The following is an 18,633-nucleotide window of genomic DNA, read 5'->3' on the forward strand; positions in this document are numbered from 1 at the left end:
CACGGAGCAGCTGAACGGCCTCGCCCCAGTGTGAACTCGCTGATGCGTCAGCAGGTCCACGGAGTTCACAAACCTCTTGTGGCAGTGAGAGCAGCCGTACGGTCTCTCTCCAGTGTGCAGCCGCTGGTGCTTCATCAGATACTGGGAGCGTTTAAAGCTCTTTCCACAGTCTGAACATTTAAATGGCCTCTCATCAGAGTGAACTCGCTGGTTTGTCCGCAGGTTGGCCAAATACGTAAAGTCCTTCCCACACACGGGGCAGGTGAACGGCCTCTCCCCGGTGTGAATTCGCTAGTGTGTCCGCAGATTGGAGGACTGAGCGAATCCTTTCCCACACACAGGGCAGATGAATGGCCTCTCCCCGGTGTGAACTCGCTGGTGTGTCCGCAGGTTGGAGGACTGAGCGAATCCCTTCCCACACACGGGGCAGGGGAACGGTCTCTCCCCGGTGTGAACTCGCTGGTGTGTCCGCAGGTTGGAGGACTGAGCAAATCCCTTCCCACACACGGAGCAGGGGAACGGTCTCTCCCCGGTGTGAACTCGCTGGTGTGTCCGCAGGTTGGAGGACTGAGCAAATCCCTTCCCACACACGGAGCAGGTGAACGGCCTCTCCCCGGTGTGAGCCCGCCGCTCAGCTTCCAGCGCATATGGGTGAAGGTATCCCATCCCGCAGTCCTCGCATTTATGCAGTCGGTTCCTGATATGAGTGCACTCGTGGCTAGTCAGCTGGGTGAACCTCTTCCCACAGTCCTCACATTCATACCGTCTCTCTCCAGTGTGCCTGCCCTTGGGGCCCTCCAGGTCGGGCAATCGGCTGAATCCACGTCCACACATGCAACATGTGTGCAATTTGTGCACGCTGCGATCGCTACGCTCCTCTTCCATGTGCAAAGGTTGATGAAATTCAGGTCCTGATGAATCAAACTGTTTGGTCTGAGCTTCCTGTCTGTAAATGCTCCACTTTTAAACCCAGTAAAAGGAGTGTAGAAAGGGGTAAGAGGGTGAATGTTGTCTCATGTCGCCCTTTCCCAGCCCAGGGGCAGGGAAGCTGATTTTCAGGCCCCAGCTGCTGCACAGGTTGGTTGAAAGGATCAACAGTAATGGTGGCTGCAATCCCCACAAGCCCCCGCGCTCCAGAAAGCGCTCCGACCGTCGTGCTGAGTTGTGGCTGACCCCGCGCATGCGCCCCATGGCCCCACCCTCTCCTGCTCCACAGGCGCCTGGCCCGCAGCGCGCATGCTCAGCACACACCCCGCCTGAGAGTCCGGATCACCGGCGGAAAGTGAGTTTTATGAGTTTTCTTTTATATATTTCAAGAGAGAATTGGATATATTTCTGAAGGCTAAGGGGATTAAGGGTTATGGAGAAAAGGCGGGGACGGGGTACTGAACTGGTAAGATCAGCTATGATCTCAGACGAAGATCAGCCATGATCTCATTGAATGGCGGAGCAGGCTCGAAGGGCCGAATGGCCTACTCCTGTTCCTATCTCTATGTTTCTCTATGTATATAGCGGAGAGAAGCGCGGGCGGGGAGATAAATAAAAAGAAAATACAAACCGTACCATCTCAGTGCCCTCCCGGCACCGAGCGGAGCGGATTGAGTGGCCGCAGCCCCTTGTCTTCTGCAGGGAGCCGGACTGGGGCACGTCATCAACTCCACGGCGGTGACTGATGGGAGCTCCGACCAATAGGGAGACAGCAGGCAGAGCTTGGAGGACTGAGGTGGCGGCGGGTCCTCCAACCAATCGGGGTGTCCGAGGGGCGGGACCTCCGCCGCCTGCTTCTCCCGCTGCTGAGACAAGTGGAATGTGACAACGTGGACCACTTTCCATACCTCGGGAGCCTACTGTCAACAAGGGCAGAGGTCGACGACGAAGTCCAACACCGCCTTCAGTGTGCCAGTGCAGCCTTCAATCGCCTGAGGAAGAGTGTGTTTCAAGACCAGGACCTCAAACCCGGCTCTAAGCTCATGGTCTACAGAGCAGCAGTGATACCCGCCCTGCTGTATGCCTCAGAGACATGGACCATGCACAGCAGGCACCTCAAAGCACTGGAGAGGTACCACCAACGCTACCTCCGCAAGGTCCTGCAAATCCATTGGCAGGATAGACGCACCAACATCAGTGTTGTTGCTCAGGCCAGCATCCCCAACATCGAAGCTCTGACCACGCTCAATCAGCTCCGATGGATGGGTCACATTGTCCGCATGCCCGATACGAGACACCCAAAACAAGCGCTCTACTCGGAGCTCCGGCACGGCAAGAGAGCTCCAGGTGGGCAGAGGAAACGCTTCAAGGACACCCTCAAAGCCTCCTTGAAAAAGTGCAACATCCCCACTGACACCTGGGAATCCCTGGCCCAAGACCGCACGAAGTGGAGGAGAAGCATCCAGGAAGGCGCCGAACACCTCGAGTCTATTCGCCGGGAGCAAGCGGAAGCCAAGCGCAGGCATCAGAAGGAGCGCACGTCAACCCAAACACCCCACCCACCCGCCCCTTCAACCACCGTCTGCCCCACCTGTGACAGGGACTGTAGGTCCTGCATTGGACTCATCAGTCACCTGGGAACTCATTTTTAATGTGGAAGCAAGTCATCCGCGGTTCCGAGGGTCTGCCTAAGAATGCAGCAGAGGGCGCTCTTCTGAGTTTGTGGCTCAGGCCTGTTAGTGGAGCAGTGCAGAGGGAACTTTACTCTGCACTGGGCTTTACTCCCTCAGCACTGCACTGGAGGGGCAGCACAGAGTTTTAGACTCCAGTCTCTGGAGTGGGACTTCAACCCACAACCTTCTGACTCAGAGGAGAGAGTGCTGCCGCCTGAGCCACGGCTGACACTCTGTATCTAACCCGTGCTGTACCTGCCCTGGGTGTGTTTGATGGGACAGTGTAGAGGAGCTTTACTCTGTATCTAACCCGTGCTGCACCTGCCCTGGGAGTGTTTGATGGGACAGTGTAGAGGGAGCTTTACTCTGTATCTAACCCGTGCTGTACCTGCCCTGGGAGTGTTTGACGGGACAGTGTAGAGGGAGCTTTACTCTGTATCTAACCCGTGCTGTACCTGCCCTGGGAGTGTTTGATGGGACAGTGTAGAGGGAGCTTTACTCTGTATCTAACCCGTGCTGTACCTGCCCTGGGAGTGTTTGATGAGACAGTGTAGAGGGAGCTTTACTCTGTATCTAACCCGCGCTGTACCTGCCCTGGGAGTGTTTGATGGGACAGTGTAGAGGGAGCTTTACTCTGTATCTAACCCGTGCTGTACCTGCCCTGGGGTTTTTGATGGGACAGTGTAGAGGGAGTTTTACTCTGTATCTAACCCGTGCTGTACCTGCCCTGGGAGTGTTTGATGGGGCAGTGTAGAGGGAGCTTTACTCTGTATCTAACCCGTGCTGTACCTGCCCTGGGAGTGTTTGATGGGACAGTGTAGAGGGAGCTTTAATCTGTATCTAACCTATGCTGTACCTGCCCTGGGAGTGTTTGATGTTGACACCAGGTGCTGAGAATGTTAAAATGTTCCATTCCCCCACAATGACATCCAGAACCTCGATGGTAATAAAACGCACAAAGTAACAGAAGCTTCTCTCCTGGACACAGATATTGAGAGGACCAGGAATGTCTGTAACAAGTCATCAATTAACTCTCGTCTTATCTTAGAAACAGGGACTCAATCGACTGTGTGTTTCAAACAAAGCTGATTTATTGATACAGAATATTAAAACATTCTGTATTTGATGGCACACCAGCGAGTTCACACTGGGGAGCGACTGTTCACCTGCTCCGTGTGTGGGCAGGGATTCACTCGGTCCTCAACACTGCTAGAACACCAACAAGTTCACACCGGGGAGCGGCCTTTCACCTGCTCTGTGTGTGGGAAGGGATTCACTCAGTCATCCCACCTGCTGCCACACCAGCGAGTTCACACTGGGGAGAGGCCGTTCACCTGCTCTGTGTGTGGGAAGGGATTCACTCAGTCATCCCACCTGCTGAGACACCAGCGAGGTCACACTAATGAAAGGCCTTTCACCTGCTCTGTGTGTGGGAAGGGATTCACTCAGTCATCCCACCTGCTGACACACCAGCGAGTTCACACTGGGGAGAGGTCGTTCACCTGCTCTGTGTGTGGGAAGGGATTCACTCAGTTATCCCACCTGCTGACACACCAGCGAGTTCACACTGGGGAGAGGCCGTTCACCTGCTCTGTGTGTGGGAAGGGATTCACTCAGTCATCCCACCTGCTGACACACCAGCGAGTTCACACTGGGGAGAGGCCTTTCACCTGCTCTGTGTGTGGGAAGGGATTCACTCATTCATCCCACCTGCTGACACACCAGCGAGTTCACACTAATGAAAGGCCTTTCACCTGCTCTGTGTGTGGGAAGGGATTCACTCAGTCATCCCACCTGCTGAGACACCAACGAGTTCACACTTCTGTAGCTGGGGCGACATGAACATGGAATGGATGAATGTTTTAGAAATTCTTGGACTGCTGTTTAATCTTTAAGATTTTTGTGCTGATGATTCCCTTCGATTGACTGTTCATGGTGTTACATAGAATGTACAGCACAGAAACAGGCCATTCGGCCCAACTGGTCCATGCCGGTGTTTATGCCCCACACCCACCCTACTTCAATTAACCCGATCAACACATCCTCCCATTCCTTTCTCCCTTGTGTGGCTTCCCCATAAATCCATCTGTGCTGTTCACCTCAACTACTCCCTGTGGTAGCGAGTTCCCCATTCTCACCACTCTCTAGGTAAAGACATTTCTCCTGAATTCCCTACTTGATCTGTCAGAGACTATTTTATATTGATGGCCCCTTAAATATGATGAGATTCTGTTAAGCTGACCAGTATGTTGTTGTACTTTGTCTTTTTCTGATGAATGAAACATTACTGAGCCCCTGTACCCGTGTTATGGGATGAAGTGCCAGACAAGTGAAGGCACAACGTCTGGGTTTGAATCTAATAATAACCTCACGGACCGTATAGTTGTGATAACCCGACGGTCTTGTGGTTATAGTCTGGTCACAGATGGACTAAATTCCCTGAATTAGCAGGAGTTCAGGAGGCAGTCAACAGACGGGTCCAAACAATCTCATTTCCTGAGCGGTAACCAAGCTTGTGTATAAGAACAGGCCACTTAAGCCATTGTCAGTTGGAACAGACTCGAGAAGGTCCTAGTAAAGGACCTAGAAAATGTCCTAGTAAAGGATCCCCTTGGAATGAGTGACCATAACATGGTTGAATTCCATATTCAATTAGAGGGTGAGAAGGTTGGATCTCAAACAAGCGTGCTAAGCTTGAATAAAGGAGACTATGAAGGTATGAGAGCGGAATTGAGTAGAGTGGATTGGGAAAATAGATTAAAGGGTAAGACGATACATGATCAGTGGTGTACATTTAAGGAGTTATTTTACAACTTCCAAAAAATATATATTCCACTGAGAAGAAAAGGGTGTAAAAGAAAAGACAGCCATCCATGGATAAGTAAGGAAATTAAGGATAGCATTCGACTAAAAACAAGGGCATATAAGGTAGCCAAATCTAGTGGATCGAGGATTGAGAAAACTTTAAAAGACAGCAAAAAATAACAAACATTGATTAAGAAAGGGAAGATAGATTATGAAAGTAAATTAGCAAAAAATATAAAAACAGATAGTAAGAGTTTTTATAGTTATATAAAAAGAAAAAGGGTGGCTAAAGTGAATGTTGGCCCCTTAGAGGATGAGACCGGGGAATTAATGGTGGGAAATATGGAGATGGCAAAAACACTGAATGAATATTTTGTATCAGTCTTTACAGTAGAAAACACTAAGAATATCCCAACACTGGACAAACAGGGGGCTATAGGGGGGGAGGAGCTAAACACGATCAAAATCACTAAGGAAGTGGTACTCGGTAAAATAATGGGACTCAAGGCGGATAAATCACCTGGACCTGATGGCTTACATCCTAGGGTCTTGAGGGAAGTGGCGGTAGGGATTGTGGATGCATTGGTAATAATTTTCCAAAACTCCCTGGACTCCGCAAAGGTCCCGGCAGACTGGAAAACTGCTAATGTAACGCCCTTATTTAAAAAGGGCAGTAGACGGAAGACTGGAAACTATAGCCTAACATCTGTGGTAGGTAAAATATTGGAGTCCATTATTAAGGAGACAGTAACAGGACATTTGGATAATCATAATTTAATAGGACAAAGTCAGCATGGTTTTATGAAGGGGAAGTCATGTTTGACAAATTTGCTGGAGTTCTTTGAGGAAGTAACATATAGGGTGGATAAAGGGGAACCAGTGGACGTAGTGTATTTAGACTTCCAAAAGGCATTTGACAAGGTGCCACACAAAAGATTATTGCTTAAGATAAAAAATCACGGGATTGGGGGTAATATTCTGGCATGGATAGAGGATTGGCTATCTAACAGAAGGCAGAGAGTTGGGATAAATGGTTCATTCTCGGACTGGCAATCAGTAACTAGTGGTGTTCCACAGGGTTCAGTGCTGGGTCCCCAACTCTTTACAATCTATATTAACGAATTGGAGGAGGGGACTGAGTGTAACATATCAAAGTTTGCAGATGATACTAAGATGGGAGGGAAAGTAGTGAGTGAGGAGGACATAAAAAACCTGCAAGGGGACATAGACAGGCTAAGTAAGTGGGCAGAGATTTGGCAGATGGAATACAATACTGGAAAGTGTGAGGTTATGCACTTTGGCAGGAAAAATCGTAGAGCAAGTTATTATCTTAATGGCAAGAAACTGGAAAGTACTGGAGTACAAAGGGATCTGGGGGTCCTGGTGCACGAAACTCAAAAGGTTAGTATGCAGGTGCAGCAAGTGATTAAGAAGGCCAATGGAATGTTGGCTTTCATTGCTAGGGGGATAGAATATAAAAATAGGGAGGTATTGCTTCAGTTGTACAAGGTATTGGTGAGACCGCACCTGGAATACTGCATACAGTTTTGGTGTCCATACTTAAGAAAAGACATACTTGCTCGCGAGTCAGTACAAAGAAGGTTCACTCGGTTAATCCCGGGGATGAGGGGATGGACATATGAGGAGAGGTTGAGTCGATTGGGACTCTACTCATTGGAGTTCAGAAGGATGAGAGGCGATCTTATTGAAACATATAAGATTGTGAAGGGGTTGGATCGGGTGGATGCGGGGAGGATGTTCCCGATGATGGGTGAAACTAGAACTAGGGGGCATAGTCTTAGAATAAGGGGCTGCTCTTTCAAAACTGAGATGAGGAGGAACTACTTCACTCAGAGGGTGGTAGGTCCATGGAATATGCTGCCCCAAAAAGCTGTAGAAGCTACATCATTACATAAATTTAAAACAGAAATAGACAGTTTCCTAGAAGTAAAGGGAATAAAGGGTTATGGGGAGCGGGCAGGAATTTGGACATGAGTCTAGGTTCGGATCGGTCATGGCCCTGTGGGTAGCGGAGCGGGCCCAGGGGCCGTGTAGCCTGATCCTGCTCCTAATTCTGTTAGATTCAGGAGATGGTTCTGTGATAGTAGATTGGCGGTTAGGATCAGATCAGCCATGATCTTATTGAATGGCGGAGCAGGCTCGAGGGGCCGATTGGCCTACTCCTGCTCCTATTTCTTATGTTCTTAAGATCGCGCGTGAATCCACTGTACTTCTATTCTCCAGATTGAGGGCATTATCACCTGATCTGTGTTATGCAGCGCTCTTAATAAAGCCTGGAGAGACAATTTGTGTTCTTGTGAGCTTGATTATCTGGTGTCCGAAACCCTGGGACTCCCGCTCATTTGTCAACCTCAGTGTGTGGAAAGGGATTCCCTGGTGTATCCCACCCGCTGACACACCAGCGTGTCCACATTGTGACTGCGGTGGGTCGATTCCACTGTTTCCGATGCCTTTAATCACATCCAGGACTGAACCATGTTAATTCAGGCAACTGGGGCTTGTTAATGTTAAGAGCCCCCAATAACTGGGCTGGATTTAAAGATTATTCCCTGTTCTCTCAGTACCAGTGAGCAGAGAGAAGCTGATGTTATAGAATCATAGAGCACAGTAGGATGCTTTTCGGCCCATCGTGCTGGTGCCGGCTCTCTGAAAGAGCGATGCAATTAGTCCCACTGCCCTGCTCTTTCCCCACACCTCTGCAAATTTCTGCTTTTAGTATATATCCAATTCCCTTTTGAAAGTTACTATTGAATCTGCTTCCACCTCCCATTCAGGCAGTGCATTCCAGATCATCACAATTCGCTGTGTAAAAAAAGTCTCCTCATTTCCTCTCTAGATTCTTTTGCCAATGATCTGAAATCTGTGTCCTCTCGTTACCGACCCTCCTGCCAGTGACAACAGCTTCTCCTCCTGTTTGCTCGATCAAAACCCCTCATAATTTTGAGCACCTCAATCACAGCTCCACTTAACCGTCTCTGCTCCAAGTTATATTGCCGTTATTTTGTGAATTGTTGCTGTGATCGAGGTGCTGGATGTCCGTGCCTGGGGAATGGGACATTCTATCCTCGTGAGCACCGAGTGTCAGCATCCAGCAATCTCTGGTCAGGGACTGTCTTTTTAAACTGCCTCACCTGAGCTTTTTGACTCCCTGATTTCATTATTAAACATTTCAGTGTTTTTGCAGAGTGACCAAGGCTGAACAGATAAATGTGAGGTATTACATTTTGGTAGGAAGAATGGGAAGGTCACTTATCACTTGGAGGGTGCGAGTCTAGGTGGGGTAGAGGAACAAAGGGATCTCGGAGTACAAATACACAAATCACTAAAAGTTGCGACACAGGTTAGCAAGGCCATAAAAAAAGCAAACCAAGCACTAGGGTTTATTTCTAGAGGTATAGAATTGAAAAGTAGTGAAGTTATGCTAAACCTGTATCGAACCTTGGTTAGACCACACTTAGAGTACTGCGTACAGTTCTGGTCGCCATATTATAAAAAGGATATAGAGGCACTGGAGAGGGTGCAGAGAAGATTTACAAGGATGATACCAGAAATGCGAGGGTATACATATCAGGAAAGGATGAACAGGCTGGGTCTCTTTTCTCTTGAACACAGAAGGCTGAGGGGTGACCTAATAGAGGGCTTTAAAATTATGAAAAATGTTGATAGAGTGGATACAGAGAGAACGTTTCCACTTGTGGGGAAGAGCATAACTAGAGGCCATCAATATAAGATAGTCACCAAGAAATCCAATAGGGAATTCAGAAGAAACTTCTTTACCCAGAGAGTGGTGAGAATGTGGAACTCGCTGCCACAGGGAGTGGTTGAAGCGAATAGTATCGATGCATTTAAGGGGAGGCTAGACAAGCATATGGGGGAGAAGGGAATCGAGGGTTATGCTGATAGATTTAGATGAGGAAAGACGGGAGGAGGCTCGAATGGAGCATAAACACCGGCATGGACTGGTTGGGCCGAATGGCCTGTTTCTGTGCCGTATATCCGATGTAATCCTATGTCAAGTATCCCAGCTGGCTTAGCTCCAGGCACTTTAGCTCAGTGGGCAGCACTCTCACCTCTGAGTCAGAAGGTCGTGGGTTCAAGTCCCAGTCCAGAGACTTGAGCATAAAAATCTAGGTTGACACTCCAGTACTGAGGGAGTGCTGCACTGTCAGAGGTGCCGTCTTTCGGATGAGATGTTAAACCGAGGCCCCCGTCTGCTCTTTCAGGTGGATGTAAAAGATCCCATGGCACTACATTGAAGAAGAGCAGGGGAGTTCTCCCCGGTGTCCTGGGGCCAATATTTATCCCTCAATCAACATCACTGAAATAGATTATCTGGTCATTGTCACATTGCTTTTTGTGGGAGCTTTCTGTGCACCAACTGGCTGCCACGTTTCCTACATTACAACAGTGACTACACTTCAGAAGTACTTCATTGGCTGTAAAGCACTCTGGAACATCCTGAGGTTGTGAAAGGCGCTATATAAATGCAAGTCTTTCTTTCTCAGCAAGAGGGCGAGTGTCAGTGGTTGGATGGAGGAGCTCAGTGTTGTCACTGGGTGGACACAGACAGATTGAAGCTAAAAGACAGAGAATGCTGAAGTTTGGAATGATAACACCCAAAGTCAGGAGATGAGCCCTTTGCCTCGATAAGGGAGGTGGTTGCTAAGAGACCTACAGACCTAATAACACTGCAAACTGCTCAGGCAGCAGAGTTGTTGCAACATGTGAGGTCACGAGTGAGTTGGTGGACAGACAACAGAGCCTTGGGCATTCCTGAGAGACAAACTGGTTCTGTAACCGGGAGAACAGGTTGAGGGAGTCACCCTACGTGGGACGGCTCGTCTGAGGTGTTAACACAGAGTCAGCTTGGGAATGGGATGATCAATGAATCATAGAATCAAAGAAATTTACAGCACAGAAGGAGGCCATTCGGCCCATCTTGTCCGTGCCGGCCGACAAAGAGCTATCCACCCTAATCCCACTTTCCAGCACTTGGTCCGTAGCCTTGTAAGTTACGGCACTTCAAGTACATATCCAAGTACTTTTTAAATGTGATGAGGGTTTCTCCCTCTACCACCCTTTCAGGCAGTGAGTTCCAGACCCCCACCACCCTCTGGGTGAAAACATTTCTCCTCAAATCCCCTCTAAACTTCAGACCAATTACTTTAAATCTGTGCCCCCTGGTTATTGACCCTCTCTGCTAAGGGAAATAGGTCCTTCCTATCCACTCTATCTTGGCCCCACATAATTTTATACACCGCAATTAGGTCTCTCCTCAGCCTCCTCTGTTCCAAAGAAAACAACCCCAGCCTCTCCAATCTTTCCTCATAGCTAAAATTTCCCAGCCTAGGCAACATCCTGGTAAATCTCCTCTGCACCCACTCTAGTGCAATCACATCCTTCCTGTAATGTGGTGACCAGAACTGCACGCAGTGTTCTAGCTGAGGCCTAACTAGTGTTTTATACAGTTCAAGCATAACCTCCCTGCTCTTATATTCTATGCCTCAGCTAATAAAGGCAAGTATCCCGTGTGCTGTCTTGGAATCTCCTTATCTACCTGTCCTGCTACCTTCAGGGATCTGTGGACATGCACTCCAAGGTCCCTCTGATCCTCTACACTTCTCAGTGTCCTACCATTTATAGTGTATTCCCTTGCCTTGTTAGCCCTCCCCAAATGCATTACCTCACACTTCTCCAGATTCAATTCCATTTGCCATGGTGTGGAGATGCCGATGTTGGACTGGGGTGGACAAATGTAAGAAGTTACACAACACCAGGTTATAGTCCAACAGCTTTATTTGAAATCACAAGCTTTCGGAGCGCTGCTCCTTCGTCAGGTGAAGTGAAAAGATGCATAAAGACCCAGCTTATATAGTCAGAGAATAATGCCAGATGATTACAGGTAATCTTTCTAACTGCCATTTATCACAACTCGGCAGCCATGATCTCATTGAATGGCGGAGCAGGCTCGAAGGGCCGAATGGCCTACTCCTGCTCCTATCTTCTATGAATCAAAGGTGTGAATGGTGTCCAAACAGGTCCGTCAGGAAAACATTACATCAAAGAACAATGAGGTGGGGTCACAAGGGGTCAAATGTTGCAGATGCTGGGGTCTGTATGGAAAACAAAAAAGACAAAACATTTTTTTTGCTGGAAATCACATCAGGTCCAGTCGCATCTGTGTAGAGAGAACAAGCCAACGACGACTCGAGTCTGGATGACCCTACGTCGGGTGGGGTTACATGTAGCATGACATGAACCCAAGATCCCGGTTGAGGCCGTCCTCATGAGTGCGGAACTTGGCTATCAGTTTCTGCTCGACGATTTGGCGTTGTCGTGTGTCTCGAAGGCCGCCTTGGAGAATGCTTACTCAAAGATCGGAGGCTGAATGTCCTTGACTGCTGAAGTGTGCCCCGACTGGGAGGGAACACTCCTGCCTGGCGATTGTTGCACAGTGTCCGTTCATCCATTGTCGCAGTGTCTGCATGGTCTCGCCGATGTACCATGCTCCGGGGCATCCTTTCCTGCAACGTATGAGGTAGACAACGTTGGCCGAGTCACATGAGTATGTACCATGTACCTGGTGGGTGGTGTCCTCACGTGTGATGATGGTATCTGTGTTGATGATCTGGCATATCTTGCAGAGGTTGCCGTGGCAGGGTTGTGTGTTGTCGTGGTCGCTGTTCTCCTGAAAGCTGAGTAATTTGCTGCGAAAGATCGTCTGTTTGAGGTTAGGCGGCTGTTTGAGTGCGAGCAGTGGAGGCTTGGGGATGGCCTTAGCGAGGTGTTCATTGTCATCAATGATATGTTGAAGGCTGCGAAGAACATGGCATAGTTTAACATCCCTGTAGCCTTAAGAAATATATCTAACTCCTTCTTGAATATATTTAATGAATTGGCCTCTACTGCCTTCTGTGGTAGAGAATTCCACAGGTTCAACACTCTCTGGGTGAAGAAATTCCTCCTCATCTGAGTCCTAAATGGCTTACCCCTTATCTTTAGACTGTGACCCCTGGTTCTGGACTCCCCCACCATCGGGAACATCCTTCCTACATCGACTCTGTCTAGTCCTGTTAGAATTTTATAAGTTTCAGTGAGATCCCCTCTCATTCTTCTAAACTCCAGCGAATATAAGCCCAACTGACCCAATCTCTCCTCATACGTCATTCCTGCCATCCCAGGTATCAGTCTGGTGAATCTTCACTGCACTCCCTTCATGGCAAGAACATCCTTCCTCAGATAAGGTGACCAAAACTGCACACAATACTCAAGGTGTGGTCTCACCAAGGCCCTGTACAACTGCAGCAAGACGTCCTTGCTCCTGTACTCGAATCCTCTCGCTATGAAGGTCAACATACCATTTGCCTTCTTAACCGCCTGCTGCACCTGCATGCTTACCTTCAGCGACTGGTGCACAAGGACACCCAGGTCTCATTGCACTTCCCCTTTTCCCAATCTATTGCCATTCAGATAATAATCTGCCTTCCCGTCTTTGCCACCAAAGTGGATAAACTCACATTTATCCACGTTATATTGCATCTGCCATGCTTCTGCCCAATCACCCAACCTGTCCAAATCGTACTGGAGTTTCTCAGCATCCTCCTCACAGCACACACGCCCACCCAGCTTTGTGTCATCTGCAAACTTGGAGCTATTACATCTAGTTCCCTCGTCTAGATCATTAATATATATTGTGAATAGCTGGGGTCCGAGGACTGATCCCTGTGGTACCCCACTAGTCACTGCCTGCCACTCGGAAAAAGACGCGTTTATAGATAGGGCATTCTGGGTAACAACCACCGCCATTGTCTCAGTCGGCTGAGTAGCGCAGAGATACATTTGGAGCAAGCAATAGGAGGAGGATGAGAAGATCAATGAAAGTTGATTCCTGTGATTTCAGATACCGGGATGAGCCGTGCGGCGTCCATTGGAGCAATGCTTGGATACACTCAGCGCATGGGCAACTAGCACAATTTTAGAAAGGGTTAGAAGATGAGATTAAATTGTTATAGTTTATTATTCTATTAAAAAAATTAAGTGGATGATTAGCATGGGTTAGATACAGGTTAAGACTCCCTCCGCACTGTCCCATTAAAAACTCCCAGGACAGGTACAGCAGGGATGAGATACAGAATACAGCTCCCTCTACATTCATGGGATGTGGGCATCGCTGGCAAGGCCAGCATTTATTGCCCATCCCTAATTGCCCTTGAGCAGGTGGTGGTGAGCTGCCTTCTTGAGCCGCTGCAGTCCTTGTGGTGAAGGTACTTCCACAGCGCTGTTAGGGAGGAAGTTCCAGGATTTTGACCCAGTGACAATGAAGGATCGGCGATATATTTCCAAGTCAGGATGGTGTGTGACTTGGAGAGGAACTTCTAGGTGGTGGTGTTCCCATGCGCTTGCTGCCTTCGTCCTTCTAAGTGGTAGAGGTCGTGGGTTTGGGAGGTGCTGCCGAAGAAGTATTGGTGAGTTGCTGCAGTGCATCTTGTAGATGGAACACACTGCAGCCACGGTACGCCGGTGGTGGAGGGAGTGAATATTTAAGGTGGTGGCTGGGGTGCCAATCAAGTGGGCTGCTTTGTCCTGGATGGTGTCAAGCTTCTTGAGTGCTGTTGGAGCTGCACTCATCCAGGCAAGTGGAGAGTATTCTATCACACTCCTGACTTGTGCCTTGTAAATGGTAGAAATGCTTTGGGGAGTCAGGAGGTGAGACACTTGCCACAGGATACCCAGCCTCTGACCTTTGGAATTCTCTTCCCCAGAGAGCTGTGGAGGCTGGGTCATTGAGTGTGTTTAAGGTGGAGATAGACAGATTTTTGAACGATAAGGGAGTCAAGGGTTATGGGGAGCGGGCAGGGAAGTGGAGTTGAGGCCAAGATCAGATCAGCTATGATTTTATTGAATGGCGGAGCAGGCTCGAGGGGCCAAATGACCCACTCCTGCTCCTACGCCTTATGTTCTTGTGTCTCTCATCAGCTCTGGCCACCGCGCTGAGTTGCGGCCGACCCCGCGCATGCGCCCCATGGCCCCGCCCTCTCCTGCTCCACAAGCGCCTGGCCCGCACCGCGCATGCTCAGCAGACACCCTGGGCCCCTGTCAATCATCCTCCCCCGTGCCTGTGCGCTGGGCCCCTGAGCTCCAGGCTGCCGCGCGGGGCTTTCTTTGTAAAGTCGGTGTTGGTGAAGAGCCGCAATCAGTGAGGGAAAGTGAGTTTTGCGAGGGGGCGGAGTGAACCGCAGCACGTGATCGCTCGGCGCAGCCTGTGACTGACGGGAGCTCTGACCAATAGGAAGAGCACGGGCAGAGCCGACTGGCGGCGGGTCCTCCAACCAATGGCAGTGCGGCAAGGGGGCGGGGCCTCCTCTCCAGCTCAGGTGCGCTGGGGCCGATTGTGACGCGCTGTCCCCAGGTGAGAGCAGCTCAGTCAGCACAGAGCTGGGGCTGGAATCTGGGAGAGGGGCCGCAAGCAGCACAGAGCTGGGGCTGGAATCTGGGAGAGGGGCCGCAGGCAGCGGGCCTGGCAAAGGGACAGTCACTGATTGAATAATAAACAGGGGTAAGGGGACACTAACCTCACATCATATATATATTAATGAATACTTTACATCTGTTTTCACAAAAGAGAGGGACGATGCTGACATCACAATCAGGGAGGAGGAGTGTGAAATATTAGATGAAATAAACAGTGTAAGAGGAAGTATTAAGGGGTTTAGCATCTTGGAAAGTCGATAAATCCCCAGGCCCGGATGAAATGTATCCCAGACTGTTAAGAGAGGAAATAGCAGAGGCTCTGACCATCATTTTCCAATCCTCTCTGGCTACAGGGGTGGTGCCGGAGGACTGGAGGACTGCTAACGTGGTACCGTTGTTTAAAAAGGGAGAAAGGGATAGACTGAGTAATTACAGGCCAGTCAGCCTAACCTCGGTGGTGGGAAAATTATTGGAAAAGATTCTGAGGGCCAGGATAAATCTTCATTTAGAAAGACACGGATTAATCAGGGACAGTCAGCATAGATTTGTTAAGGGAAGGTCGTGTCTGACTAACTTGGTTGCATTTTTTGAGGAGGTAAGAAGGAGGGTCGATGAGGGTAGTGTGTTTGCTGTAGTCTATATGGATTTTAGCAAGGCTTTTGATAAGGTCCCACATGGCAGACTGGTCACGAAAGTAAAAGCCCATGTGATCCAAGACAAAGTGACAAGTTGGATCCAAAATTGGCTCAGAGGCAGGAAACAAAGGGTAAAGGTCGAAGGGTGTTTGTGACTGGAAGGCTGTTTCCAGTGGGGTTCCACAGGGCTCAGTACTGGGCCCTTTGCTTTTTGTGGTATAAATCAATGATTTGGGCTTGAATGTAGGAAGAATGATTAAGAAGTTTGCAGATGATGCAAAAGTTGGCCGTGTGGTTGATAATGAAGAAGAAAGCTGCAGACTGCAGGAAGATATCAATGGACTGGTCAGGTGGGCAGAACAGTGGCAAATGGAATTCAATCTGGAGAAGTGTGAGGTAATGCATTTGGGGAGGGCTAACAAGGCAAGAGAATAGACTATAAATGGTAGGACACTGAGAAGTGCAGAGGATCAGAGGGACCTTGGAGTGCATGTCCACAGATCCCTGAAGGACAAGTCGATAAGGAGATTAAGAAGGCACACGGGATACTTGCCTTTATTAGCCGAGGCATAGAATATAAGAGCAGGGAGGTTATGCTTGAACTGTATAAAACACTAGTTAGGCTGCAGCTAGAACACTGCGTGTAGTTCTGGTCACCACATTACAGGAAGGATGTGATTGCACTAGAGAGGGTACAGAGAAGATTTACGAGGATGTTGCCTGGGCTGGGGAATTTTAGCTATGAGGAAAGATTGGATAGGCTGGGGTTGTTTTTTTTGGAACAGAGGAGGCTGAGGGGAGACCGAATTGAGGTGTATAAAATTATGAGGGGCCGAGATCGAGTGGATAGGAAGGACCTATTTCCCTTAGCAGGGAGGTCAATAACCAGGGGGCACAGATTTAAAGTAATTGGTCAGAAGTTTAGAGGGGAATTGAGGAGAAATTCTTTCACCCAGAGGGTGGTGGGGGTCTGGAACTCACTGCCTGAAAGGGTGGTAGAGACAGAGACCCTCATCACATTTAAAAAGTACTTGGCTATGCACTTGAAGTGCTGTAACCTACAAGGCTACGGACCAAGTGCTGGAAAGTGGGATTAGGGTGGATAGCTCTTTGTCGGCCGGAACGGACAAGATGGGCCAAATGGCCTCCTTCTGTGCTGTAAATTTCTATGCTTCATTGATCATCCCATTCCCAAGCTGACTCTGTGTTAACACCTCAGACGAGCCGTCCTACGTAGGGTGACTCCCTCAACCTGTTCTCCCGGTTACAGAACCAGTTTGTCTCTCTCAGGAATGCCCAAGGCTCTGTTGTCTGGGCACCAACTCACTCGTGACCTCACATGTTGCAACAAGTCTACTGCCTGAGCAGTTTGCAGTGTTATTAGGTCTGTGGGTCTCTTAGCAACCACCTCCCTTATCTAGGCAAAGGGCTCATCTCCTGACTTTGGGTGTTATCATTCCAAACTTCAGCATTCTCTGTCTTTTAGCTTCAATCTGTCTGTGTCCACCCAGTGACAACACTGAGCTCCTCCCTCCAACCACTGACACTCGCCCTCTTGCTAAGAAAGAAAGACTTGCATTTATATAGTGCCTTTCACAACCTCAGGACATCCCAGAGTGCTTTACAGCCAATGAAGTACTTCTGAAGTGTAGTCACTGTTGTAATGTAGGAAACGCGGCAGCCAATTGGTGCACAGCAAGCTCCCACAAACAGCAATGTGACAATGACCAGATAATCTATTTCAGTGATGTTGATTGAGGGATAAATATTGGCCCCAGGACACCGGGGAGAACTCCCTTGCTCTTCTTCAATGTAGTGCCATGGGATCTTTTACATCCACCTGAAAGAGCAGACGGGGGCCTCGGTTTAACATCTCATCCAAAAGACGGCACCTCTGACAGCGCAGCACTCTCTCAGTACTGGAGTGTCAGCCTAGATTTTTATGCTCAAGTCTCTGGACTGGGACCTGAACCCACGACCTTCTGACTCAGAGGTGAGAGTGCTGCCCACTGAGCTAAAGTGCCTGGAGCTAAGCCAGCTGGGATACTTGACATAGGATTACATCGGATATACGGCACAGAAACAGGCCATTCGGCCCAACCAGTCCATGCCGGTGTTTATGCTCCACTCGAGCCTCCTCCCGTCTTTCCTCATCTAAATCTATCAGCATAACCCTCGATTCCCTTCTCCCTCATATGCTTGTCCAGCCTCCCCTCAAATGCATCGATACTATTCGCTTCAACCACTCCCTGTGGCAGCGAGTTCCACATTCTCACCACTCTCTGGGTAAAGAAGTTTCTTCTGAATTCCCCATTGGATTTCTTGGTGACTATCTTATATTGAGGCCTCTAGTTATGCTCTTCCCCACAAGTGGAAACATTCTCTCTGTATCCACTCTATCAACATTTTTCATAATTTTAAAGACCTCTATTAGGTCACCCCTCAGCCTTCTGTGTTCAAGAGAAAAGAGACCCAGCCTGTTCATCCTTTCCTGATATGTATACCCTCGCATTTCTGGTATCATCCTTGTAAATCTTCTCTGCACCCTGTCCAGTGCCTCTATATCCTTTTTATAATATGGTGACCAGAACTGTACGCAGTACTCTAAGTGTGGTCTAACCAAGGTTCGATACAGGTTTAGCATAACTTCACGACTTTTCAATTCTATCCCTCTACAAATAAACCCTAGTGCTTGGTTTGCTTTTTTTATGGCCTTGCTAACCTGTGTCGCAACTTTTAGTGATTTGTGTATTTGTACTCCGAGATCCCTTTGTTCCTCTACCCCACCTAGACTCGCACCCTCCCAGTGATAAGTGACCTCCCCATTCTTCCTACCAAAATGTAATACCTCACATTTATCTGTTCAGCCTTGGTCACTCTGCAAAAACTCTGAAATGTTTAATAATGAAATCAGGGAGTCAAAAAGCTCAGGTGAGGCAGTTTAAAAAGACAGTCCCTGACCAGAGATTGCTGGATGCTGACACTCGGTGCTCACGAGGATAGAATGTCCCATTCCCCAGGCACGGACATCCAGCACCTCGATCACAGCAACAATTCACAAAACACTGGCAATATAACTTGGAGCAGAGACGGTTAAGTGG

General features: G+C 48.8%; 1 pseudogene; it reads right to left on the minus strand.

Annotated features, from left to right (window-relative positions):
• LOC147083064 (uncharacterized) overlaps nucleotides 1-18,633 on the minus strand; it is a 113,564-nt pseudogene that overhangs the window by 885 nt on the left and 94,046 nt on the right.

This window comes from Somniosus microcephalus, unplaced genomic scaffold, assembly GCF_052327205.1.
Source record: "Somniosus microcephalus isolate GS21.2 unplaced genomic scaffold, FLI_Smic_1.0 scaffold106, whole genome shotgun sequence".
NCBI lineage: Eukaryota > Metazoa > Chordata > Chondrichthyes > Squaliformes > Somniosidae > Somniosus > Somniosus microcephalus.